The 26229-nt window shown below is 44.4% G+C and overlaps 1 long non-coding RNA gene across 1 annotated transcript in view; it reads left to right on the top strand.

Annotated features, from left to right (window-relative positions):
* Positions 1–3119, top strand: part of LOC121474710 — a 141070-nt gene extending 137951 nt beyond the window's left edge. Inside the window, exon 9 of the long non-coding RNA XR_005983485.1 lies at positions 1544–3119. This is a non-coding gene — a long non-coding RNA (uncharacterized LOC121474710). The remainder of the gene's footprint in view (positions 1–1543) is intronic.
* The last annotated feature ends 23110 nt before the right edge of the window (positions 3120–26229 follow it).

Raw genomic sequence — 26229 nt, 5'->3', positions numbered from 1 at the left:
TCCAGTCTGTAAATAATGCACAGACTCATAAACCTGAGGAGGCTGCAGGTGCAGTGTTCACAGAGGAACCATGGCAAGGACGGGAAAAGCATGCTCAGAATCAGGCTTTCTCATGAACATTTATAGGACAAAGTTAATTAAAGCGGGACTTCTCAGCAGCTTGAATGAACTATTCCAGAGGCTTTTCCAAATACTGAAAAGCTCCAGAAAACAATCAGCCTGGCATTCCTCACAGTCTGATTCATACCTTAGTTACTGTTGAAAGGGGAAAGAGCTCCTTCTGACTTTGGGTCGTGCCCCCATTTTTGTGATCAGACAAGTGTGGAAACATGCTATTATTCTACAACAGTATTTAAATATTTCAGAATCGTGTGTAATCTAACAGTCCACATTAGTTTGAATTTTGTGTTTAACCTGGCAGGTCTTCTCATTTGTACTTCTCAGACTGAATTTCTTAGACTGGTTTTTCTGCTGTGAGACCCTATTGAATACAACTGTGGCTTCTCTCTAACATTTCTCTTGTCAAGATCGTCTCAAATTTCAGTCCCAGCATAATGGTCCCTGTTGTGATAGCATCTTGAAGTGCATGGGTAGTCGGTGGGGGGCTTAGAAAGCAGTCCAGTTTCCTTCCCCAGGCGGCTTTGACGGTACCACCTGGCCACCGGCACGGGCACTGATAAGCACAGGGCCGGCGCTGTGGCCTCAGCTGTGTTTAAGTTCATCTGTGGAGCTGTAATCATTAACTGAGAATTGGCGATCAGTGGTAACTTGACAGGACAGACTTGCCTCCATCACACCGCTGAGTCACTGGGGCCCGGCGCCCACCGGCTGCAATGCGAGCTGGGGGATGGGAGCCCCTCGGGAGGAACCCTCCATGGAGCTGTTCCCCCGGGCACTCCCCCGACCCCTTTGCTGTGGCAGGGCACATGTCAAAGACTAAAGTGCCCTTGAGTGATTGGCTTTCAGACACAGGAGACCTCTGATGGGCTTCCTCTCCTGTGATGTGGTGAAAGGTACATTCCAGCTTTAGAGTTCGACCACGGAGAGGGGAAAGTTTGCGGTTTCAGTTCTCAATTGCCCTCCGCCAGCCCACCCCACTCCCAGGCGGGTGAGGTCGTACCTCCAGGCTTGTGCTGCCCTCTGTTGGCCTTCTGGAGTCCCTGCTGCTGCAGCATGAGGTTGCAAAGTCAAACTTTTAAAATAGAAACCTCCTCGCATCTTTGGGGAAGGCTGCCTTTATGCCTTCTTCTGTGATTGGAATTCTAGGTTTATACCATATATCATTTCGTAAAACATCTTGCTGACAATCTGCGAAATGCGCCGTTCATGTCAGCAGATGATTTCCGTGGTGGCCTGCCCCGGACAGAGAGCACCAGCATGAGGTCCCTCATAGAGCAGGTATTTCCCCAAACTCTGGGTCTTAAGTGGTGTTTATTTCTCTTTTTTAAAATTCATCTCTTTAGGACGTTGGTGGAGCTGACTTTTACTTCATCTGTTGCTCTGGGATATTTCCTGAGGGTTCACACTCTCATTTAAATTCCAGGTGCCGATCTTGGGAATGAATGCCTCTGAGGATTTCTGTGCCTGGAAAATATCTGTCAACAGATTGCGTTTATATCCCTGTGTAAGTAGAGGCTTGTGTTGGTAAATCAGCCTTATGGGAGTCTTGTTTTATTTTGTTGCTGGTGATTCCACAGTAAAATTGTTGTGAATGATCATCAGTGTTTGATCTCTATACCTTTCCCCTTAAACACTCAGCTCCCAATTTATTATTGAAAAAAGCCTATAATATGAACTCTTGCTTAAAAGCAAGGGTATGGATCCCATATTTGGGTCTTAAAATGGGAAGAGGAGAAGAAGTTAGAAAATATTAAAGATACCCATTTCACTTAATTCAGTTGGAGATGCCATCTGGGCATCCCAGGGCATCTTTTCAGATGCGAGTATTCTCCAAACACCTCTATAGCTAGCTACTCTGGTATGCATCCGTGTACAGCAAAATGTATGCAAGTAGAATCTGTGAGCCTGGCATTTTTCAAACTGTGACAGATCTCTTAGACACATCTCTGCTTATAATGTGCTGAAGGAAGAGTGATTTCTTATTTCTAGCATCATAGCCATCATTTACTGAGTGTTTATCTTGAGCTCTTTCTAAGTCAGATTGCTTTTCCTTATGTATCTTAATTGTCACAACCTTATGCAGCAGGTACTGCTGTTAACCCTCGTTTGACAGGTGAGGAGACTGAGGCCCAGGGTCAAAGTAACTCACTTAAGGCGGTGCAGGGAGCTGGTTGCAGAGCTTGACACCCTGGATCCAGAAGCCTGCAGGGCCCCTCTGGCCCCACTGCCCCTGCAGAAATGGGAAACACAGAAGGAGAAATGGCTGGGCTGTATTTTGGAGACGGTATTTTAGCTCTGTCACAATTGCATGCATGATCTGGTGGGCTAGCCTACCATCATCTTTTGACTTGAGCTTCCTTAAGATAAATGAAAAGACAAAGCTTCCGAGAATGTGACTTGCTCCAGGTCACACTGCAAATCAGAATTGCGGCTGAGAGTCCAGCCCCTGCTCCTTCAGTGCTAGCCAAATCCTACTTGTTCCTAAGTCTTCTCCTTCCTCTTGGTGGGTTATTTGGTGCCGCTTCTGCTAATCAAAACCAAAGCTGATTTTACTGATTTACTCATGGGCTCATTGATAAAACCCTGAAACTTGGAGCCAGTGTATGCTTAGAGGTCCAGGTGGCCACTGAAGATTAGCTTCGTGTACAGCATCACAAAGCACTGAGCAGGAAAGAATGGTGGCTTGGAATCAGGCACATCTGGGTTTGGATTTGCCATTCATGAGCTTTGTGATGAAGGGCAAGTCATGTCCCTTCTCTAAACTTCTGTTCCTTCACATGAACAATGGAGATACCACCAGCCTTGTTCGGTGGTAGTGAATGTTGAGAAAATGCACAGAAAGCATGTAGCATGGTGCTGGCACAGAGGAAGTATTCTGTAAATGAGAGTTATCATTATTTTTCAAAATGGCCTCCCATCTATTTCTTTTTTTTTTTTAAGATCTTATTTATTCATTCATAAGAGACCCACAGAGAGGCAGAGACACAGGCAGAGGGAGATGCAGGCTCCCTTTGGGGAGCCCAATATAGGACTCAATCTCAGAACCCTGGGATCACGTCCTGAGTCGAAGGCAGACCCTCAGCCATGGAACCACCCAGGTGCCCTGCCTTCCCAACTACTTCTGAGTTTATTTCAGCCTTTACCCTGAAAAAGGCACTTCACAGTCCTGAGCCATCTAATAAAATGACAAATGTGTCTGTAGTGCTTTAAAAGTAATAGACCGACTCTTTCCATATCCTGAATTCCATGTGACCCAGACAACCACTCCAGTATATGAATGTGTAGCTCCATTCTCTGGCTCAGGATACTGAAACTAGGAAAAATTAAATGATTGCCCGAGATCCCGTCATTAGTAAACAGCACAGGCAAAACTTTAACTCAGAACCACAGCCCCAGATCCTGTGCCGCTGGTTCGTCTGCTTCTTGCAAGGAAGCATTCTTTAAAGGCATGTAAGTCAACAGGAGAATGACCTAGAACTGAATGATCGAGCACGCATCTTTAGTGTGGCCTAAGTACTCAAGTTAGGACAGTCGTGTCCTAGTGTCTGCCGCATTTTGAAGCTGCGTTCTTAAAGAAGTGTCCTAGGCAGATACAGTCTTCTTGTGAAATCCTCAAGCCCCTAGGGCAGTTACCTTAATCCAGCTTGTTCATGCAAGAACGGACTGGCATTTCAGTTCAGTGAAAACAATGATGTACTTGCACTGTTCCGCTTTTGCCACACAGGAGTTCCTGGTATGGGTTATTGATTCACATTTCAGGCTCCAGCTTTCCTATCAGATTTGGAAGAAAAAAATACAGAGGGACAGCTTGCTCAAAAACAGCATGAAGATGCTGGTACAGACTGGATTTTGAAATGGAAACCCATTCTTATGGCCTGTGGGCCAAGAGATGCCAAGGAAGGATTTTTGTTCCTGAAAGGTGATTATGTTAATAATGGAGGCAGAGAGTTGAACAATTTTAGGTGTGTGTTCTATGCCTGAGAAAGAATTGGTCAGATAAATAAATAACACTCCTTTCAAATGGTGCAGTACTTTAAAATTGTTGATGGTTAAAATAGAAACACCCTGAGTTTCAGAAATTCAGCCCTCCCCATATCCTGGCCTAAAAATACAGAACAATCAGATTGATTGTTGGAGATTGGAGGACACGGAGAAATGGAAGCCTGCCCGTGTTCCCTGAGTACTGGCTTTCCTTGTCGTTGAATGTCACTGAAAGATTCAACCAAGTAAGCAGATACTTCATCACCTAAGTTAAGGAGTCAGTCGCTGTCACTCTGTTTCTTTGTGCAAGTCCTGGAAAGGGAATGAATGAAGCCCTATTGATTCATCAACTTACTCTTTTTTTATGTCCCTGCTAGCAAACAGTGCAACTTTTCCCCGTGTTACTTCGGTCTCCAGTCTCCTCACGTCGACTTGTTTTCAAGAAATTGGCGTCATGCTTTAGAAGATGATGTATGAAGGAGCACGTGGGTGGCTCAGTAGGTTAAGCATTTGCCTTTAGCTCAGGTCATACTCTCAGGGTCCTGGGATCAAGCCCTGCATGGGGGTTCCCTGCTCAGTGGGGAAGTCTGCTCCCCTCTCTGCCTCTGACCCTTCCCCCTACTCATGTTCTCTCTCTCTCAAATGAATAAATTAAAAATCTTTTTAAAAAGAAGATGATGTGAAAACGGAGGCCCGGTACCTCAGTTTCTCCCCAAGGCTTAAAAACTGCAGAGAAGTATGCTAAATTGCTGTACTTAAGAAGTTCTTCCTGCTGGAAATACCTTGTCAGACTGGGCTCACAGGAAGAGACAGGTGGATGCAAAAGAGCATATCCACCTTTGCCCTTCTGCTAAGTTTTTTGAAAAGCAGGCTTAAGATATAATGCAGAAAACTTACCATATCTATCTGTTTCTGCTAAGGGAGCCAAACCGATGGTCGTGTATGTAGCACGTGTGTGTGCACATGCATGTATGTGTATATATGGGTCTGATGTCCATTTGAGGTAGGAGATATGTATGATGTGACCAAACATAAGAGGAAGAAATTAATTTTTTAAGAAGATTTTTCCCCCATAACTGAAGCATCAGTCATTTGAAAAACACTTCTAACTGGTAGGAAGCAAAAGCTGCAATTCGTCATTTGTAAAAAAAAAAAAAAAAAAAAGAATAAGCAGACCTTTCTGTTCAGATTTTGGATTTTTTTTAACTGATTAGAATCATCTGACTGCCCCTGTGCGCTTCCATACTGGTATTATGAATTATAGTAGTATACACAGATGCAGTGGATCCCTAAAGTAGTCACAAAATTCATGAAACAGTTATTGAAGAGTTATGGGGATTCTTCTGTCTCTACTTTTGGGTGTAAATGCTTGAATTGACTATCGGTTGAAACCGGTAACTAACTGCCTGTCACTTCACAGAGCATATGCTTTCATCCACAGTTTGGGAGCTTTTATTGCATCTTTGCTGTAGTGATGACTGTATATTCTTATAAGCCCATGGGCTTCATTCCCTTATTTAGAGAAGATGAGAAAACCAGCTCCGGAGCAGGAAACATGTTCAGTAGATGCCTTTCCCGGAAGAAGGAGGAGTTTGTGTTGGGATCTCCTTAGGAAGAGAGGAGGCACTCCTCTAAAGCATAAGAACATTCATCAGACCTAAGCCAAATCCCCCCCACCGCCCCCACGCCTCCTGACTTGGCACCTGCTGAACCCACTTGAAATCACCAGCCACAGGCACATCATAATTAGATGTTCTTCCCATACTCATCACATGATAAATGAGGATGACGTATAAGGACAATCAAAAGGAGAAGCTGAAGATCAGTGAATTTATTTAAGCCAAGAGGACAGACAGACCCAGTGAATGGTGCCACCAGGATTAGAACCCATCTTCTCAAGGCGATGCTGTTATAATAAAACTGAGAAAAGGTGAGGAGCATTTTTGTGTTAAAAAGAGTCTGAGTGAGTGAACCCTGATGCAATCTGAGCTGATGGGAAAAATTGGAATATGGCCTCAGTATTAGAGGATACTAAGAATTGTTCATTTTCGTAGGTAGGATGAAGGTATTATAATTATGTAGAAGAATGACCTCCTGTTTTAAGACCTGCTCAACAAGTTAGGAGCAGAGTGTCAGGATGGTTGTCAACTTACTTTCAAACAATCCACAGAAATATGCATGTTCCTTATATACAGCATAGCTAAAGCAAAAATGAACAATGGTTGAATTTTGGTGGTATGAATTTAGGAAGTCTTTTGTTTTTAAAAAGTTTATTAAAAAAAAAACTTTATTCATTCACTTGAGAGTGAGAGAACACATGAGCAGGAAGGGCAGAGGGGGAGGGAAAAGCAGACTCCCCGCTGAACAGGGAGCCCAACACAGGGCTTGATCCCAGGACCCTGAGATCATGACCTGAAACCGAGGCAGCTGCCTAACTGCTAAACTACCCAGGCACCCCAGGAAGTCATTTTATCGTCATTCTAATTTAACATACGTCTGAATTTTTCATAACAGTTTTTTAAAAATGAATGCCTATCGTGTTAGTGGCCTGTGGCCTGGATGTGTGAGTATTTTCTCAGATTCCTAGAAAGAGCATGAAGGGGATGACATCAGTCTTCCTAATAAAATGATATCAGGAACCATAATGGGAAGGAGAAAACCAGCAAAAAATAACCTGCCAAGGAAAACTGAGAGGTCAAAGCCTGACTCTTGAGTTGTAGGGGAGGAGAACCTTAAGTAAAGCTAACAAAAATCTTTTTTTTTAAATATTTTTATTTACTTATTCATGAGAGACACAGACACAGAGGAGAAGCAGGCTCCATGAAGGGAGCCCGATGTGGGACTCGATCCCGGGTCTCCAGGATCACACCCTGGGCTGAAGGCGGTGCTAAGCCGCTGCGCCACCGGGGCTGCCCAAAGCTAACAAAAATCTTTCAGTCATTGACTCAATTGAAGGAATTCGTCCTGGAAAAAGAACCATTAGAATCTCATTAGTGTCAGCCTATGATTTTGCCTCTGAGCTATTCTGCTGTCTTCCTTGGACCCTAAAATCATAGTAATCCCTTGAACGAAAAGAAATTATCTCGAAGAGAAAGTAAGGTTTAGGAAAAAGTGTTTTCTTTCAGCTTCTACCAGAGCACCTGCTTATTTGGTACTCTTTACGTGTTTGTGGTCCTAGATGTCTGGCACCTGGGTACTTTGACTCCAGGAAGAGTTCTGCTGCTTACCCAAGTAAAGACTCTCTCCCTTGACTTCCCATAGAGAGTAAAATGGTTGTTGACTTGTGCTGTTGTCTCTGAATGACAAAACTAAACCTTTGGGCAGATCAAGAATAAAGAGCACAGGGCAGCCCCAGTGGCGCAGCGGCTTAGGGCCGCCTTCAGCCCGGGGTGTGATCCTGGAGACCCAGGATTGAGTCCCAGAGCCAAAGGCAGATGCTCAACCATTGAGCCACTCCGATGCCCCTCCTCAACTCTTTATTGTTGTTGTGGGGTATTTTTAGATTTTTTACTTATTTATTCATGAGAGACAGAAAAAGAAGCAGACACAAGCACAGGGAGAAGCAGGGTCCCCACAGGGAGCCCGATGCAGGGGACTGCATCGATCCTGCAGGATCCCAGGACCCTGGTATCACTGCCCTGAGCCAAAGGCAGATGCTCAACCATTGAGCCACTCCGATGCCCCTCCTCAACTCTTTATTGTTGTTGTGGGGTATTTTTAGATTTTTTTACTTATTTATTCATGAGAGACAGAAAAAGAAGCAGACACAAGCACAGGGAGAAGCAGGGTCCCCACAGGGAGCCCGATGCAGGGGACTGCATCGATCCTGCAGGATCCCAGGACCCTGGTATCACTGCCCTGAGCCAAAGGCAGATGCTCAACCATTGAGCCACTCCGATGCCCCTCCTCAACTCTTTATTGTTGTTGTGGGGTATTTTTAGATTTTTTACTTATTTATTCATGAGAGACAGAAAAAGAAGCAGACACAAGCACAGGGAGAAGCAGGGTCCCCACAGGGAGCCCGATGCAGGGGACTGCATCGATCCTGCAGGATCCCAGGACCCTGGTATCACTGCCCTGAGCCAAAGGCAGATGCTCAACCATTGAGCCACTCCGATGCCCCTCCTCAACTCTTTATTGTTGTTGTGGGGTATTTTTAGATTTTTTACTTATTTATTCATGAGAGACAGAAAAAGAAGCAGACACAAGCACAGGGAGAAGCAGGGTCCCCACAGGGAGCCCGATGCAGGGGACTGCATCGATCCTGCAGGATCCCAGGACCCTGGTATCACTGCCCTGAGCCAAAGGCAGATGCTCAACCATTGAGCCACTCCGATGCCCCTCCTCAACTCTTTATTGTTGTTGTGGGGTATTTTTAGATTTTTTACTTATTTATTCATGAGAGACAGAAAAAGAAGCAGACACAAGCACAGGGAGAAGCAGGGTCCCCACAGGGAGCCCGATGCAGGGGACTGCATCGATCCTGCAGGATCCCAGGACCCTGGTATCACTGCCCTGAGCCAAAGGCAGATGCTCAACCATTGAGCCACTCCGATGCCCCTCCTCAACTCTTTATTGTTGTTGTGGGGTATTTTTAGATTTTTTTACTTATTTATTCATGAGAGACAGAAAAAGAAGCAGACACAAGCACAGGGAGAAGCAGGGTCCCCACAGGGAGCCCGATGCAGGGGACTGCATCGATCCTGCAGGATCCCAGGACCCTGGTATCACTGCCCTGAGCCAAAGGCAGATGCTCAACCATTGAGCCACTCCGATGCCCCTCCTCAACTCTTTATTGTTGTTGTGGGGTATTTTTAGATTTTTTACTTATTTATTCATGAGAGACAGAAAAAGAAGCAGACACAAGCACAGGGAGAAGCAGGGTCCCCACAGGGAGCCCGATGCAGGGGACTGCATCGATCCTGCAGGATCCCAGGACCCTGGTATCACTGCCCTGAGCCAAAGGCAGATGCTCAACCATTGAGCCACTCCGATGCCCCTCCTCAACTCTTTATTGTTGTTGTGGGGTATTTTTAGATTTTTTACTTATTTATTCATGAGAGACAGAAAAAGAAGCAGACACAAGCACAGGGAGAAGCAGGGTCCCCACAGGGAGCCCGATGCAGGGGACTGCATCGATCCTGCAGGATCCCAGGACCCTGGTATCACTGCCCTGAGCCAAAGGCAGATGCTCAACCATTGAGCCACTCCGATGCCCCTCCTCAACTCTTTATTGTTGTTGTGGGGTATTTTTAGATTTTTTACTTATTTATTCATGAGAGACAGAAAAAGAAGCAGACACAAGCACAGGGAGAAGCAGGGTCCCCACAGGGAGCCCGATGCAGGGGACTGCATCGATCCTGCAGGATCCCAGGACCCTGGTATCACTGCCCTGAGCCAAAGGCAGATGCTCAACCATTGCTTGATCCACACCCACCACCAGTCTGTGGCTTTCTTCACCTATGTTGCCTCAACTCTTATTGTTTTGTGGGTATTTTAGATTTTTTACATTATTTATTCATGAGAGACAGAAAAAGAAGCAGACACAAGCACAGGGAGAAGCAGGGTCCCCACAGGGAGCCCGATGCAGGGGACTGCATCGATCCTGCAGGATCCCAGGACCCTGGTATCACTGCCCTGAGCCAAAGGCAGATGCTCAACCATTGAGCCACTCCGATGCCCCTCCCTCAACTCTTTAAAATCCAGCCTTGAGCCTTTCTTGCCCCACCTCCCACCTTCAGTGTCACCCTTTGTGTTGCCACCATTTCTCTTTCTGAACGCACATGGGACCTCGTCCTTTCTCCATCCTTCATGATTTTCACTCCTGCTCTCCCAGCCTGTTTCCTGAGCTCACTCAGCCCCTTGCTCCAGATACCTTCACATTTCCGAGCCTGTGCCTCTGCCCGGCCCTCCCCGCTCCATCATCCTCAGCCTGAGAGCTCTAGCTAATTCTTTAAAAACCCTAGCTCATGTGTGTGCATGCATGTCGGTGCAGCCTTCGCTTTGCCTTCAACTTTGAGGCTTAGAGCACTGGCAGTGGCTTTTCTCCCTGTCCTCCCTTAGAACCTCATGTCACCCTCCATGTTGTCCTGTGATGACTTACGTAGTTACCAGTCTTCTCTGCTGGCTTGTAAGATCGTTGGATTTGAGAGGAGTGGTAGGAATGTACACACTATGTACATTCAATTCATATCCATATATGTGTGCAGGATCCTTCTGGGCTGTGCTTCTGCTTTTCAGCCAGTTCAGGGTTTCTCTCCCATTTTCATTTTCCAGATTCATGGGAATGACCTAAATTAAATTAAAGACAGTAAATCTGCTTCAAAGGGTGCGTATCCTTTTCTAAAACCTTTAAATATAATTTTGATGTATATTTCATGATGGATTATACACATTTTTTTCTTCAGCGCACATAAGTACTAAGAATTGATGTGTTTAATGAGTGAGCCTTGGGGAGAATAATTATTAGAAGGATTGTTGTCCTGTTTTAGAGAACAGCAAAGACACAAAAACAGATGTGTCCTAACTCTAACAGGGAGAGAATGTTTGCTGAGCAGGCTGTGCCCATTAAATATAATAATTTACAGCCACTGTGTGCCAACTGTACGGTCACTGCCCATTGTGCCCAACAGCCCTGCCAAGTGGGTAGTATTTCCCCCAAGTCATAGACAAGGAAGTAGAAGCACAGAAAAGTAACTTGCCTGGGCTTTCACAGCTTGTCGACATTAGATTTGCATTCCAAATTGGACAGTAAACAATTACGATGATGATAGCAGCCAACACTGAGCTCTTATTTTGTGCTGGTCATTTGCTGAGCATTTAACGTGAATTACCTAATTTACTCTAACTTTCAAAATAGTTCTGGGAAGTAGTTACTATAATTCTCATCATTCCCATTTTGCAGATGAACAAACAAACAACAAAGTAATTTGTCCCCGATCATGTAACTGTCAAGTTTTCAGGCAGGTATACAAACAAACCCAGATCTCTCTGACTCCTTTGCCTATGCTTATAATTAGTACTATTCTTTTCAAAGTGGTTGATGGTAGTAATTGTGGGCACACTCATCTGGGTAGGCAGCCTCTGAGATGGTCCCCGTTGATCCCCACCTGCTGGGGTTCACACCCTGTGCAGTCCCTTCCCCTGGAGTGTGGGCTGGACCAAGTGACTTGCTTCTCTTAGATAGAATACGGCTAAGGTGAGGTGTCACTTCCAAGATTAGGTTACAAAGGGGCTGATGCTGTCATGCTTTCATGTTTGCTCACACACTCTTTCTCTCTCTCTAAGGAAAGTGACCTGCCTTGTCAGGAACTGCTCAGTGGAAAGGCCCAGGTAGAAAGAAACCAATGTCTTCAGGCAACAGCTCATGATAACCTGCCTAGAGCCACATGAGCTTGGAAACGAATCCTCTCAACAAGCGTGGAGATGACTACAGCTCCAGCCAATACCTTACTGCAGCCCAGAGACACCTTGAACTACAGAATCCACAGAAATTGTTGCATAACAAGTGTTTATTATTTTAGGCCACTGCATTTTGGGGGCTATTTGTTATGCAGCAAAAGAGGACTATTACACTATTACAGCTTGTAGTACTCATATCTAGACTCAGATACCTGCTTATGGTACCTAGTTTGCCTTCCAATAAACATTTTGTTGAAGAATCACTTTAGGTTTACAGAAAAGTTGAAGAGATAATAGAGTAGTTTTTCTGCCGCTCATCAGGTTTCCTGTTGTTAGTATTTCCTATAACTATAGTACATTTGTCAATACTACACCCACATTAGCACTTTACTGGTGACTAAAATTCAGACTTTATTCACATCTCACTAGTTTTTCCACTGATGTCCTTTTTCTGTGCTAGGATTGCTACTGTATTTTAATGGCCTAGGAGATAATCATGCTTCATAACTGCTTGTGTGTGTGTGTGTGTGTGTATGTGTGTCAAGAGAGAAGAAATACACGTTTGCTAAAATCTGGGAGACTACTCACGGATTATAAAGGAATATTAGCAAGGTCTTTAATTAGGAGTCCTGCTTATAATTATTAAGAAAAATAACCTAATATTAATGAAAAATGTCTAGGAGCACGTGGGTGGCACAGTCGGTTAAGGCTTTGATTCTTGGTATTGGCTCAGGTCATGGTCTCAGGGTTGTCAGAGCACCATGTTGGGCTCCGTGCTCAGTGGAGAGTCTGCTTGAGATTCTCTCCCTCCTCCCTCTGCCCCTCCCCCTGCTCACACATCCACAGTCTCTAAATAAATAAATAAAATTTATTTTCAAATGTCTATTATGTGAAATTACTGAGGGGTAGGTGGGAATGGCTACAAATAAAAAATGATTAAGGCCCCAACAAGTCAGAAATTCTAAATGTCAAGTCTACCTTATAAAAAGTAGTGTTTTTCCTTAACAAACTAAAACTTTGATTTTCATTTAATAGGAGTATCAAAGATTATCAGATTTGCCAATAGTTATTTTGCATTATCATGTTGGTACAAATTAATTTTTATTTATATAATATGTGGAGTCTTAGTTTTCTTATAAGTATTTAAATGGAAACCATTTATCTAAGTGACCTGATTTCCTTTTTTCTTGATTCCGATGCAGTGTGATCCTAGCCAAGTCACTTAGTCTTCTTGGGTTTTCCTTTAGTATCAATTTGTATTACCAGAATTTTACAATGAATTTACAAATGCTTAATTGGTGTAAACATTTTGTAAATCTGTAAAAGGGTAATAAAAATCCTATTCCCTAATTGTTTAAACATTGAGCTGCATTATTTTGCAGCATTTCCAGGTGATCCTTAAAGAACAATCCATATGAAAGTAAAGCTTTTGGGAAAGATTGAGTGATGTTGCTTGAAAGAAAGGACATCCTAATTCCACACACACTCTCCTGGTTGAATTTTTTTTAACAAGGTGAATAATGAGAAAATCAGGTGACTTTAGGTAAGCTTTGTGTAGATCTTAAAAAGCCATTAAGCAAAACAGGACTTTAGAAATATTGGTGACCTACCAAAGAACCCAAATAAGTCATTAAAAAAATAACAAACAGATTTGAACTCTGGAAATTAATACACACGAGAGGCCCCCAACTCTTAGTGGCCGAGGTTTGCTTCTTGGATTCACTGTCCAGCTCTTCTTCATCGCCAGGACTCCCTGACTTTCAATAGCTGACTACTGAGAAAAACAGAATAGAAAAGTTTACAGAGGGAGGGGGTGCCAAAGGAGAGAAAAATAAAATATAATTGGGAAAAACGGAGCAAAACACAGTGTAACCTCATTTATAACCTACTACTTCCCAGAACTCTGAATTCATTTTTTTTCTGCACTTCTCAACTTTGAAACAAAAGTGCCAGATTACAAAAAAGCAAGCTATTGGGTTTACTGAAGAACTGCACTCATATATATTTCTTTTTTTTTTAAGATTTTATTTAAAAAAAAGATTTTATTTTTATTTATGAGAGACACAGAGAGAGAGAGAGAGAGGCAGAGACACAGGCAGAGGGAGAAGCAGGCTCCATGCAGGGAGCCCTACGTGGGACTTGATCCCAGGACTCCAGGATCACACCCCAGGCCGAAGGCAGGCACTAAACTGCTGAGCCACCAGGGCTGCCCTGCATATATATTTCTAATACCACATTTGAAGTTAGTACATAATTCATTTCTGCCTATTGTGCCTGAAATATAATTTTGGCTTATTCAAAACGATGAATGATCCGCAGATACTATGGAAACCATAAATCATCAAGGCATCAATTTAATGCATCGTCCTATGTTTACTAAAACCCAAGAATGAATAAACATGTTGTAGAGACTTTGTAAACAATTCTCATTTAGGCAAAAATAAAATAGAATTTGTATACTAGATAGAATTCATTATATTGTGTTCCTTATATTTTTTTTTTATTATTGAGGTAGGATTCACATAACATGAAATTTGCCATTTTAACCACTCTAAAGGTGTACAGTTCAGTGGCTTTTAGTACATTCATGACATTGTGCTGCCATCACAACTAATTACAGAACATTTCCATCACACCCAGAAGAAGTCCCATAGCTATTAAGTAAACACCCCTCATTCCCCGTCCTCTTCATTCTTGGCAACCACTAATCTGCTTTCTGTGGATTTGCCTATTCTAGACTTTCATATAAATGGAATCACAATACGTGGCCTTTGGGGACTGGCGTCTCACTTGGCGTGACTTGTCAAGGATCATCCATGTTGCAGCATGTGTCTGCACTCCATTCCCTTTTATGGCTGAATTCTATCCCATTGTGTGGGTGGACCACAATTTGTTTATCCACCCATCTGTTGGATGGGCATTTGGGTGGTTCTTTACATTCATGTTTTTATTTTTGTCAATGTCATATGTGTCCATAGTCCCAACAGGTCAGCAGCTCCGATTCCTACAATAATGAAGGGCTGTCCTCTACCCTCCCTCAAAGCAGCCACTCTCATTCAGCCCATTTATCGGTTTCTTTTCTTTCCCTCCATATAAAATGCTCATATTGCTGTTTCTTGGTTTTGACTTTATGTTTCTACCATGGAAACGAAGATTTCGCTCCTACCACCACCACTCCTATGTATACTACTCTCTCCACCTTCACAACTTAGTTGCTGCATGCTTTGGGGTTAAATCAAGAATACTAATTGAGAGTTGATCGTTCTATCAATACCGTTGACCCCATGGCTATGCATTTTGAGATTTCCTCTTAAAACTTTTTAAGTTGGGGACATCTGAGTGGCTCAGTGGTTGAGCATCTGCTTGAGCATCTATCTGCTCAGGCATGGTCCTAGGATCGAGTCCTGCATCGGGCTCCCTGCAGGGGGCCTGCTTCTCCCTCTGCCTGTGTCTGCCTCTCTCTGTGTGTCTCATGAATAAATAAGTAAAATCTTAAAAAACTAAGTTCTGAAATTAATTTCCTTTTTAAAAATATTGTTAATTGTCCATGTGCTTACTCATTGCCAGGTCTTTTCTATAGAACCATAATGTCCATCTGGCTCCCGGAGCTGTTGAACAATCTGAGACAATGCTGATTGCTGACCCTATTTCTCCAGAAGTTTTAGGAGAATTTGTTTATCCCCTGAGTTGTTTAAATTTCACAATTATATGGCAGGATAGAGGGTGGCTTCATTGATTTGGCCAAGAGGTAAATGTCCCTTTCCTTCTGGAGGTTTACATCTCATAACTCTAGAAAATATCTCTCCCCTCTAATATTTCTTAGATAATTCCCTTTCCCCATACTCACTATTCTCGTTCTAGAACTCCGGTTTCATACATTGGCCCTCCTGGAGTAACGCTGTGATTTTTCCCATTTGTTTCCTTTCTAAGTTTTTAATTGTTTTGATCTTGTCCTACTTTCTGGGAAAATTCACCTCACTATTTCCAGAACTTAACACTGAATTCTGATTTCTGCTAATGTATTTTTAATATCTGACAGGTTTGTCTTAGAATTTTGTTTGGAAGATTCACAAACATTCCTAAGGATGTTAATTCGTTTTGGGGTTTGTTTATTTTTTCCTTTTTGAAGATTTCTGGCCATGACAGTGTCTTTGTTTCTTCTAGGTTCTTTGTGTCCTGGTTTCAGTTTAATCTTTCATATTAGAAGTTTGCTCAAATGGCTGTAGATTCTTGGCTATCCATTCACACTTAAGGATGGGGCCTTAAAACTGTTGAAAGCGCTCTCTACTTTGTACTTATCAACTCCTGGGCCTCGTTTTAGGATCTGTGGTAGGCAGAATGAGCACCTCCCAGCGATGCCCACATCTCAATCCCCAGAATGTGTGAAAACGTGCGTTAGATAGCAAAAGGGGTTCTGCACAGGTGGTTCGGGTTAGGGCCCCTGAGATGGGGAGAGCCACGTGCGTTACCCAGGTGGGATCAACCCAATCACGTGAGTCCGTAAAGGCAGAGGACCTTCCCCAGCGGTGGTCAGGGAAATGCAATGTGCTGGCCAAGGAATACGGTTGGCCTCTAGAAGCTGGAAAAAGCAGAGACCATCGCCCTGAGAGCTTCCAGAAGGGAACACAGCCCTGCTGAAAGGGATTTTATTTTTTATTAAATTTATTTATGATAGTCACAGAGAGAGAGGGGCAGAGACACAGGCAGAGGGGGAAGCAGGCTCCATGCACCGGGAGCCCGACGTGGGATTCGATCCCGGGTCTCCAGGATCGCGCCCTGGGCCAAAGGCAGGCGCCAAACTGCTGCACCACCCAGGGATCCCCTGAAAGGGATTTTACCCCAGTGAGCCGTGTATCCGACCTCTGGCCTTCCGAGTGGTAAGACAGGAAGACTCGGGTTAAGCCGCTCGGCTGGGGCGGAGATGTCGGGGAGCCCCAGTATCACTAGAGGTTTGGGGGCCTTGCCTCCCTGGGTCTGGCCTAGTTTCCACTGAGCCGAATCCTTTTGTCTCTTGCTGGGGGTTGTATCAGGCTCAAACAGAATCTCTCCGAAGTTTCCAAGGATAAAGTGTTTCATGAGGTGCGATGGCTTCCAGGGCGCAGGGGCCGCGGGGGAGGGAGTGTGTTGGAAGCTGCCTCCAGGCAACTAGTGAAACTGTCACCGGGGACATGAGCTCCAGGGCGACAAAGGCTGGCGGTCTCGGGGAGGAATCCAGGGGCCCCGCAGCCAGCGCCTGCCTCATCCAACACTGGCCGACGGTTCCTGTCCCGTCTGCCTCCCGGACCTCAGGCGCCTTCCTCTCCCTGGCAAACTTGGGAACCGGCAGGGCAAGGGGGCTGGGGGGGCGCGCACAGCGGCCTGGCTGCTGGGCCCCGGAAGCTGGGCCGAGGGACGAGCGGCCCGGGGCCCGTCCCTGGGGGTGCCTGGTACCCCTAAGCCCAGTTTCTCCAATTCAGGCTCTCCAGAGGGGGCGGCGCCGAGGACGGGGAGCAGAGCGGGTGTCCCTGGGCCGCCCGGGGTCCTGTCCCCTCGCCCTTGGGCTACCAGCCGGCCGCTCGCACCTGCTGCTGTGACTCTTGGTCTCTGTCCTGCTGGCTCGTGCTTAAGTTGCTTCTTCATCGTCTGATTAGTGGGATTTCAGAAGGGCATCGACAAGCCCACGTGTGACCGGGTTTAAGTGAACGTCTGTGCGATTTTTTAAGATGAATATTGTATAGTGTGAAGAGCTCAAAGTCAGGCGACCCACGTCCAGGTTCCGGCCGCCTTGCCACTTTACCTGTCAGACCAGTTTTCTCCCCTCTGAAGCGAGTTGGTGCCATCGGGATTCTTCTTAAAGATGCTAATGAAAGCTGTGGTCCCTCTCCCTTTAAGAAAAATAATGCACGTGCATACAAAATTGAGTGTGTTCTAGAAGGCCCTCAAAGGCCTTCCATAAACCCTCCATGGGCATTCATCCCCACGTTCAGAACCCCTGGCTGAGATCATCTCTGAGGTCACTTTAAGACCTAACATTGATTCCCAAAGCTGTTGGCTTAAATATAATACAATAGATTTCAAAGATGACATTTGAAGCTGGCCTTTTTTTAAAGTTGATGAGGTAATTTCAGTGTACCGTCAGGAAACCAAAAAAGCTGGAGTCCAAGAGTTGGTCTTGAATTCAGTTCAGAGAGTATAAAGGGGCTTTGAGATTTAAGTGGCTGTAGATGATGGCTACCTGGCACACCAGTGGAAGGACTGACCAGAGATGGAAAAAAGCCTCTGTCATCTGCTCACCATGACAAGTGGCATGGATTCATGGCAAGAAAGCTCAACGGTGGCGTGGCCAGCAGGCATCTGATACAGTACCGGCGACATTAGCAGTGGCCTCCCTGACCATTAGTCTCTCATGACACACAATCTTGAATCACAACGTCAGGAAAACAGCCTAAACTAACTACAGACTAGCTAATAACATCACCATGTACCCAAAGACACTACATTATTTTGGGTCTTTATTTCTAGCTCCCTGGGACCTGAGGGGCAGCCCCCTCCCAGGATTCTGTGCGTGCCTTGCCCTGTCAGGCTAAGGAGAAGATGGGCTTGTCTCGGGCTGCGGGTTAAGTGGCTGACAAACGGAGCTGTTTTCTCTATTGCCGAGAAAGATGAGGGGCAGGAGGAGGAGCAGGACAATGCACATTTTAGTGGAGGTCACGGGGAATTGTCAAGGGTCCCTACTAACAGACTACCCAGAAATTGGAGCAACGTTGCAGTTACAGTTCCTTCTCTCTGGACCTGAAGTGAGCTGAGGTCAGCCCTGTGACACTAATTGTCATCATTTGGTGGAGGCAACTTGGAATCCCAGGTGTACGGCCCCAGTGGGATTATTACTGACTGGATGGATGCTACACACCTGGACCTTTGTGCCACCTGCCTGTGCCTTAGTAATTTTTTTTTTTTGCATGCTATAATTTTCCTTAGGGAGTCAAGTCGGCTGAGTAGAAGTTATGTTGCTTATTTCCTACGGCATGTAATGAAAGCAGCAGCTCTACCAGTGAAACAATCCCTAAAACCTATTTCCAAAAAAATTTTTAACAGTATTTATCCCATTCTACAGCTAGTTAAATAGGGGTATCAGAAGGAAGAACTGTTGTCTTAACACCCATATAGTGGGTCAATGAGGGGTGGGAAGAGGCTCTAGTGTCTTCATTTTTTTTTTTTTTTAATTCCCATGATTTGCTTCTAGAGAATGTTCTGGGCCCCACACCCCTCGTTTATGTTCTTTCTCTCCTGAGGGCCAAGGAAGAAACTCTAGCCAACTGCTTTGGAGCTACCCTGCCTTGAAAAGGCTCATTCCACCCAGGTGGCCTTTAGTGCCCGATGGCCAGCCCTGCCCACTGTGTGGAAACCACAGATAAGTGCCTGAGCTGGCGCTGCCCTGGTATGTGGGTGCGGCCGGGAAGCTTCAGGCCAAACTGTGCAGACTTGCTGTTTCAAGATTAGCACTTTCTAAAAGCAGAGAGGAGATGAGGGGCAGTGAGCACATAATTCTTCCTCCTGGGATGTAAGCGGGGTCTCTAAGTGGACAAAGAGCTTGTTCATCAGAAGTCGGAGGAGAAAGTCAGAGGAGGCAGGGGGAAGGATGGTGGTACTTCTACAAATCCTGCCTCCATGGGGAGGGGGGAGTCAGGAAAATAATGGCCCCATACCAGTATGCATCAACCTCAAACATTGGACACCACCCGCTCTGGGTTGGGCAGAGTTGGTGCGGCCTGGCAGACGCTAAGTAGCCAATACTGTGCCAAAGGCTTGATGTGGCAGGAGGTGACAGGACAAAGGTATTGGACGGTGCCAGTTGGGTGCCAGCCGCCTTAGCTGTCAGAACTGGTCTTGGAAAAAAGCACAGCCTTTGGGTATACTTTTGTGGGAGGCATTTTTAGTCTCTGAAAACAGCTGCCTCTCCCTTTGGGCTTCCTTCCTGTGACTGAACAGGCCAGAGGGAAGGTCAAGGACAAAGGAAGGAGGTGTGGATTGTACATGGGGCCATGTTCTAATCCTAGCTCACTGACTTCCTGCATATGGAGAACAAACAAAAACAAAACAAAACAAAACAAAAAAACAATTGGGTGGGGGGAAAGGCTGGGACACATGTAAGGGAACAGAGCTCTGACAAAACAGCGAACAGATAGGATCTCCCTAAGAATGTCCTGCCTGTGAATGACTTTGAAATGTCCTTGAAAAGGTCATGTTTCCACACTGATGTGCATGAAAGAAACCAGTAGCCTCATTTTCCTACTAAAAGATAAGGCCAATAGCAATACCTCATTGACATGTCTTAAAGGTCAAAGTAGCAACGTCCCTAAAGAGAAACAGATGGGTAGTAGACATGTATACTAACCTTTTTCAACTGAGGGTGATGTGGCCGGCAGAGATGGCTAAGATTCTGGGCCCCTGGGTGAGCTCCTCCGGAGCCCACACCTCTCATCTCAGCAGCAGGAGTTCCTCCATGCTACAGAATGCGAGAATTATCCATGTTCTGAGTGTGCGAGTGTCTCCAAGGACCGGAACATGTGAACAGTTCTTTGCCTTCTGGAGAGTGCAACATGGGCCCTGGGAAGCAGCCATCCCCCATCCCTTTAGTAGCTCACCAGTAATTTGGTTGAATAAAGATTTGTCGAACATCTGCAATGTTCAAGGCACTGCCTATAGAGGTCTCCCTGTAACATAACCGGAACTGTGCTGCTCAGGTCCTTTCCACATCAAGATATTGGTAAACTGATTGCAAGTGCTATCTTTTCATGCAATTACTTAAAAATCCATGCTGTTGGGACACTGGGTGGCTCAGCAGTTTAGCGCCTGCCTTCGGCTCAGGGTGTGATCCTGGAGTCCCGGGATCGAGTCCCACATCAGGCTCCCTGCATGGAGCCTGCTTCTGTCTCTGCCTGCCTCTCTCTCTCTCCTGAATAAATAAATAAAATCTTAAAAAAATTCTGAGGAGGCAATCCTACGAATAGAAGGAGGAAAACCTGATGTTTAATTAGATGAAAGACACTCTGATCCTGTTGCTGACCAATATCCTCCCAAGTCAGCTGAGGAAAGGCTGATCATATGGTTTGTCCTTCCTATACAAAGACCTGTGTGTCCTTTTGTTTACACACAATACTACTCGCTCTGCCTTGCTTGTTGGCAGAGAGCTGGTGGAGATAGAGCTGCATTTATGTCCATGGGACAGAGTAACCCAACCCATCTGTGACTGTCCCCTCGCTGGTTGACAGTACTCAGAGGAACAAATGCAGTCCACCCCAGCTCCCAGCAAGCAAGAGCCCAAAAAGTCACAAGCAGGATCTCCTAGCAAAGTGGAATTTATCTCTAAAGAGAGGTTTATGGCTGACCAGACTTCATCAACTCAGATATGTTTGCCCGTCTCCTGAAATGGAACATGAGTGGACATTAAGACCAGAGTTCTGGACTGTGGAGAACTCTCTGGTTAGATTCCAGATCAGAATGTATCATTGTACTGTCACAATTTTTCTAATACGTGGTATCTCTGCTAAAGCCCATAGGACATTCTACCTTCCATTAGAGTCCCTCTTATTCATGTTTTTCTTACCTAATAAGCTGTGAGCTTCTTGATGTCAGGGTCCATGTGCCTAGCACAGTGTAGGCCTTCTGTGATGAATTGGCATGAAAAGTGCTATTCTGTTCCCAAAAACCTTCAGAAGATTAACCTGTAATAAAGCCTTATGTAAACACAAACTTACTGGATGTCAGTAGTGAAATCGACTACACTGAAGTCAGGGGCCTCCACACTGAGAAGCAGAAGCCGCTTTGCAGTCATGGTTTTAGGAACTATAGCATAGCTGCTGCTATTCCCTAGAGATGGAGGGGGGAATATTCTTGTGATTTCAGGTTACTGACTATTCAAAAAATCTACTACTCCTATTCAGATTTAGTTCAGGAACAAGGAGCATCAGAATCTGTAAATTCTAGGCAAAAATTCTCCCCCAGTCCTATTCCTCAAAAAAGGCCAAAGAGAGTAGAACTAATATGTGGTTAGTGGAATTAGAGGAGAAAGAAGGGGTGTATAACCTCACCCTATATTCCACAACTGTGAGACTTTGAATCAGTTGCCAGGGTGGGCGTTAACATTGTTGAGACAGAGGATTCAGCACCATGGTCAGAGCCCAAGAAATGATAAGTTTGGACCTCAAGCAAATCCTCTACGCAGGAGGAAAATAAAGGGAATCTTTACCTGAAGACTTCTCCTTTAAAACAGTAGTGAGACACCACTACACACCTTTTACAATGGCCTAAATCCAGATCACTGCCAACACCAAATGCTGGCAAGGATATGGAGCAATAGGAATTTTCTTTCATTGCAGGTGGGAATGCAATGCAATATACAGCCACTTTGGAAGACAGTTTGGTGGTTTCTTGCAAAATCAAACCTATTACCATACATCTAGCAGTTCTAGCAAAGGAGTTGAAAACTTATGTCTGCACAAAAAACTGCACATAGCTGTTTATAGCAGCTTTATTCACAATCGCCAAAATTTGGAGGCAACCAAGATGCCCTTCAGCAGGTGAATCCATCCAGACAATGGAATGTCTGAATCAGCACTGAAAAAATGAGCTGATGGAACCATGGAAATACATGGAGGAAATTTGAATGCAGATTAATAAGTGAAAGAAGCCAATCTGAGAAGGCTATATCCTATATGATCCCAACTATAAGACATTCTGGAAAAGGCAAAACTAGGATGATAGTAAAAAGATCAGTGGTTGCCAGAATTAGAGGGGAGAGAAGGATGAATAAGCAGAGCACAGAAAATTTTTAGGGTAGTGATACCATAATGGTGGGCACATGTCATTATAGAATGTACCATAAGAGTTAACCCCAACATAAACTATGTGTGATAATGACGTGTCAATGTGGTTCATCAGTTGTAATAAATACACCATTCCGGTGAGAGATGCTGATAATAGAGACTATGTGTGAGTGAGAGCAGGGAGTCATGGGAGATCTCTGAACCTTCCTCTCAATTTTGCTGTAAACCTAAAACTTCTCTAAAAAAAGAATCTTTAGGAAAAAGAAATTCCCCTCCTTCTCCCACTCAAATAAGCTTCAGGCCAATGTTCAGGTAAGCCACAGAAAAGACTCTAGGATCCCCAGCTCCATGCTGCAATAGGCACACTCTATCTCCAGGGGAGCCCTGGACTAGCCCCGGATCCACAGCCACAGGTCTCACTCTGAACATCTCCCATTAAGGGTCTCTTTATTTGGAGGTAAGGCCTTTCCCCGTGTGGGTTTTTGATATCTGCTAATCTGTGAAATGAGTCCTGTGTCTCTCAGCTTCGTTAGCCTACATGTCTGAGAGCTGCTCCAAGACCAGGAAGGAGGCTGACCTCACGGGCTCTGGAGGAAGAGCTCCTGCTCCCAGAATCCTCTCTTTGTTCCTTCTAAGGGCCCTGCCAAAGCAAGGGCTAAACCCATGTAATTCAGTCAAACTTAGCATGCAGATGGCCCTTGAAAGACAGAGGGCAAGGAACTGGCATCTACTAAGCATCCCCTGTGCGACTGGTGTGCAATAGAAATTGCCGTGTCCCGTCCTCACAGCAGCTTGACGCTGTCGCTCTCTGGCTCCCTTTCACAAGAACGTGTGCGCGAACAGGGATCTAACGCACAGCCGTGGTGAAGGAAACCATCCTTGGTAGTAATCTGTGTGTCTCACGTTACACAACACATGCACTCCTACAGAGGCACAGGGCGCTAAGCTTCACGTTGTGTTGTCTGAGACCAGAGAGCACATCACCCAAGTGGTTTTTTTTCTTCTATCAGAAAGTCTAGAATCCAGCAAACTCGAATGAAATCCTTCCACTGGGAATACGAAATATTAAAAGAAACACTTGTAGATGGAGAACTGTTTCTGTGCTCTCTACCAGAAGAGAGAAAATTGAAGAATGGGGAATGGATAAAAGTGTAAGTCTATCAAAACAGACCAATCTTAAGTGAAGATTAAGAGTGACGCAAAGGCACACATGCACAGCTACGCTCTTTGCTGCTAACAGTGATTCAGTGCAGGTGCAGGCCCAGTTGCAGGGCGTTCCTGGGGGGCAGGTCGGTGACGACACTTGGCAGCCCAGCCTTTCGCCTCAGCACTCACTCGTTAATTACTGACTTAATGAGTCCCAGTGCTTTCCTTCAGAGCTCCTTTAAATCTTTTTTATTCTTCTTGCAAGTTCCAAAACCAGATGCTACTTTTATGGAAAAGTCTAATCACTGTGGAATCTAACGTATGCTCTACTTTCGTGTCCAGATATCCTCCTTCCTGTTGAATTTACAGCATCCCTGTGACTCACCTCTCAGTTATGGTCTATAAAGGCACCACACCCTCTCTGGTCCCGCCTGCACATATTGCTGAGTGTTTTGGGGTTGGTTTTGTGTGTGTGTGTGTGTGCTGAGTGTTTTCACCTTTGGAAAGAACCACTTATGAGTTATGTTAATAATATGAGACACTAAAGGAGACTTGTCTTACAAACACAAAACAATAAATAACCAGTTAGATTTTAAGTCCATGTGCTTCCCTCGCACAGCTTATACTTCTAAAGTTTTCTGCACTTTCTGGCATGAGACATGCCTGAGAAATTCCTCATAAGATAGCATGTGCCTCATTAAATATTTGTCAGTTCTCACATTTTACATTCTTCTCGAATTAGTAAAAAGGGGAATGAGAAATGAGACCTAGATACTTCATGGGTAGTGTGGAATGAACAAAATAGTGACCAACGAGGCAAAGTGTGCTCTGTGCTGTTTTAGGTAGTCAAAGTTTCTGAATAAGTTTGGGGTGCCTGGGTGGCTCAGTTGGTTATGCGTCTGATTCTTGGTTCTGGCTCAGGTCATGATCTCAAGGTTGTGAGGTTGAGCCCTTCATCAGGCTCCATACTGGGCGTGAAGCTTGCTTGATTCTCTCTCTTCCTCCCCCTCCCCCACTTGCATGTGCTGTCACTCAGAAATAAATCCTTAAAAAAATTCTGAATAACTTCCCGCGGCATTCATTCATTCTGATGCTGCTATGAATCAATGTACATAAAATCTACATTTCAAATAACCCTTGTGGTAGGCATCTCCCTTCTTCTCCTATTCCAGCCAAACAGAATACCAATTCTGTTTAGAGGATAAGAGAAAATATTTCCACTAAAAATACTTGCCCAGCTTTTGTGACAAGCACCTGATCCAAGTACTGTTTCTATTTCCTGCCTTGATGCTGGCACTGCAGCAGTCATCTTGTAACCAGGAGGTAATAAGCATGTGAAAATTGTCCTACAAGCAAAGGATGCCAGAGAAATATGGTAGGAACTTAGGTCCAAGATGGCACCATTGCCTCCTTTACCAGCCCTGGACTTCCTATCACTTGAAATAAATACTTAAGCCATGGTTAATGTGGTTCTTTGTTGCTGGAAGCCAAATGCAATAGTAACCAGTACAACACTGCACACATCTAAGCTTTGGTTTTTAAATTTCAAAGTTATACATTTCTCTCAGATTCAGAGAGGAGCAGCCATGTTATCTAATTTTGGGTCTGGACTTTGAAGTTCTAGAATAACCTGCTGTATTCACTACAATCAACTCCAGATAGATAAATAAATACCAGAGTTAAATGAAAAAAAATCAATAGATATATAAAAAAATTCATATAAAAATGACTGGATTTCAGGATGAAGGACAACTACATTTATTTTTTAACTACATTTATAATATTTATTAATAGTAATAAACTATAGTCTAAAGAGTAAATGCCAAATTTCTGATAACAATCATCTCTGGAGAAGGGGACATATAACAGTTATGGTGAAGGGGAAGAGGAGGCTTGAATTTTTGTCTGTTATATTTTATTTTAAAATACCTGAAGTGAAAAAAAATGCTACTTTCTCAATAATAGGTGTTAAGTATAAAAATGTTTATTCTCTGTGCATATCTCTATTTGAAAATTTCAAAATGAAAAAGGCAAAAAAATAAAAGAAAATTTGCATATAGTATTTCATTGGCTGAGACATCACTGATGTGCACTATTTTATATACTACTAAGAATTTTTAAATTGTCATTTAAATTATGTTGACGAAAAAAAAAGCATTGATGAGAGCACGCAGAATTATCCATTGCTGACTGAACATAAGATGGTGTGGCCACTGTAAAAACAAAACAAAACAAAACAAAAAAAACTCGACAGTTCTTCAAATATGTACACATAGAATTTCATATAACCTGGCAATTTCACACCTAGGTTTATACCCAAGGGAATTGAGAACATACATTCAAAAACTTGTACACAAATGTTTTGTAGTAGCATTACTCATAATAGTAAAAAGATGGAAACAACCTAAACACCCAGCAACTGGGGAATGGATAAATAAAATGTGGTTCATATCCACTAGGATGGTCAGAATGAAAAGATAGATAAGTATTGGTGAGGGGCCCCTGGGTGGTTCAGTCGGTTAAGTGTCTGCCTTTGGCTCAGGTCATGATCCCAGGGCCCTGGGATCAAGTCCCCCATCAGATTCTCTGCTCAGCTGTCTGCTTCTCCCTCTACTCTTCCCCTGCTCATAATAGCGCTCTCTCCCTCTCTCTCTCTCCCTCCCTCTCTCCCTTCCCCTCCTTCCCTCTCTCTCTCCCTCCTTCCCTCTCCCCCTCTGTCTCTCTTCCCCTCCCTGCTCCCCCCATATCTCTTTCTATCTCTCTGTCTCACCCTTGC

The sequence above is a fragment of the Vulpes lagopus genome, chromosome 13 (assembly GCF_018345385.1).
Source record: "Vulpes lagopus strain Blue_001 chromosome 13, ASM1834538v1, whole genome shotgun sequence".
NCBI classification, from domain to species: Eukaryota; Metazoa; Chordata; class Mammalia; order Carnivora; family Canidae; genus Vulpes; species Vulpes lagopus.
The sequence above is the reverse complement of the archived record's forward strand: the minus strand, read 5'-3'. Positions and strand labels throughout refer to the sequence as shown.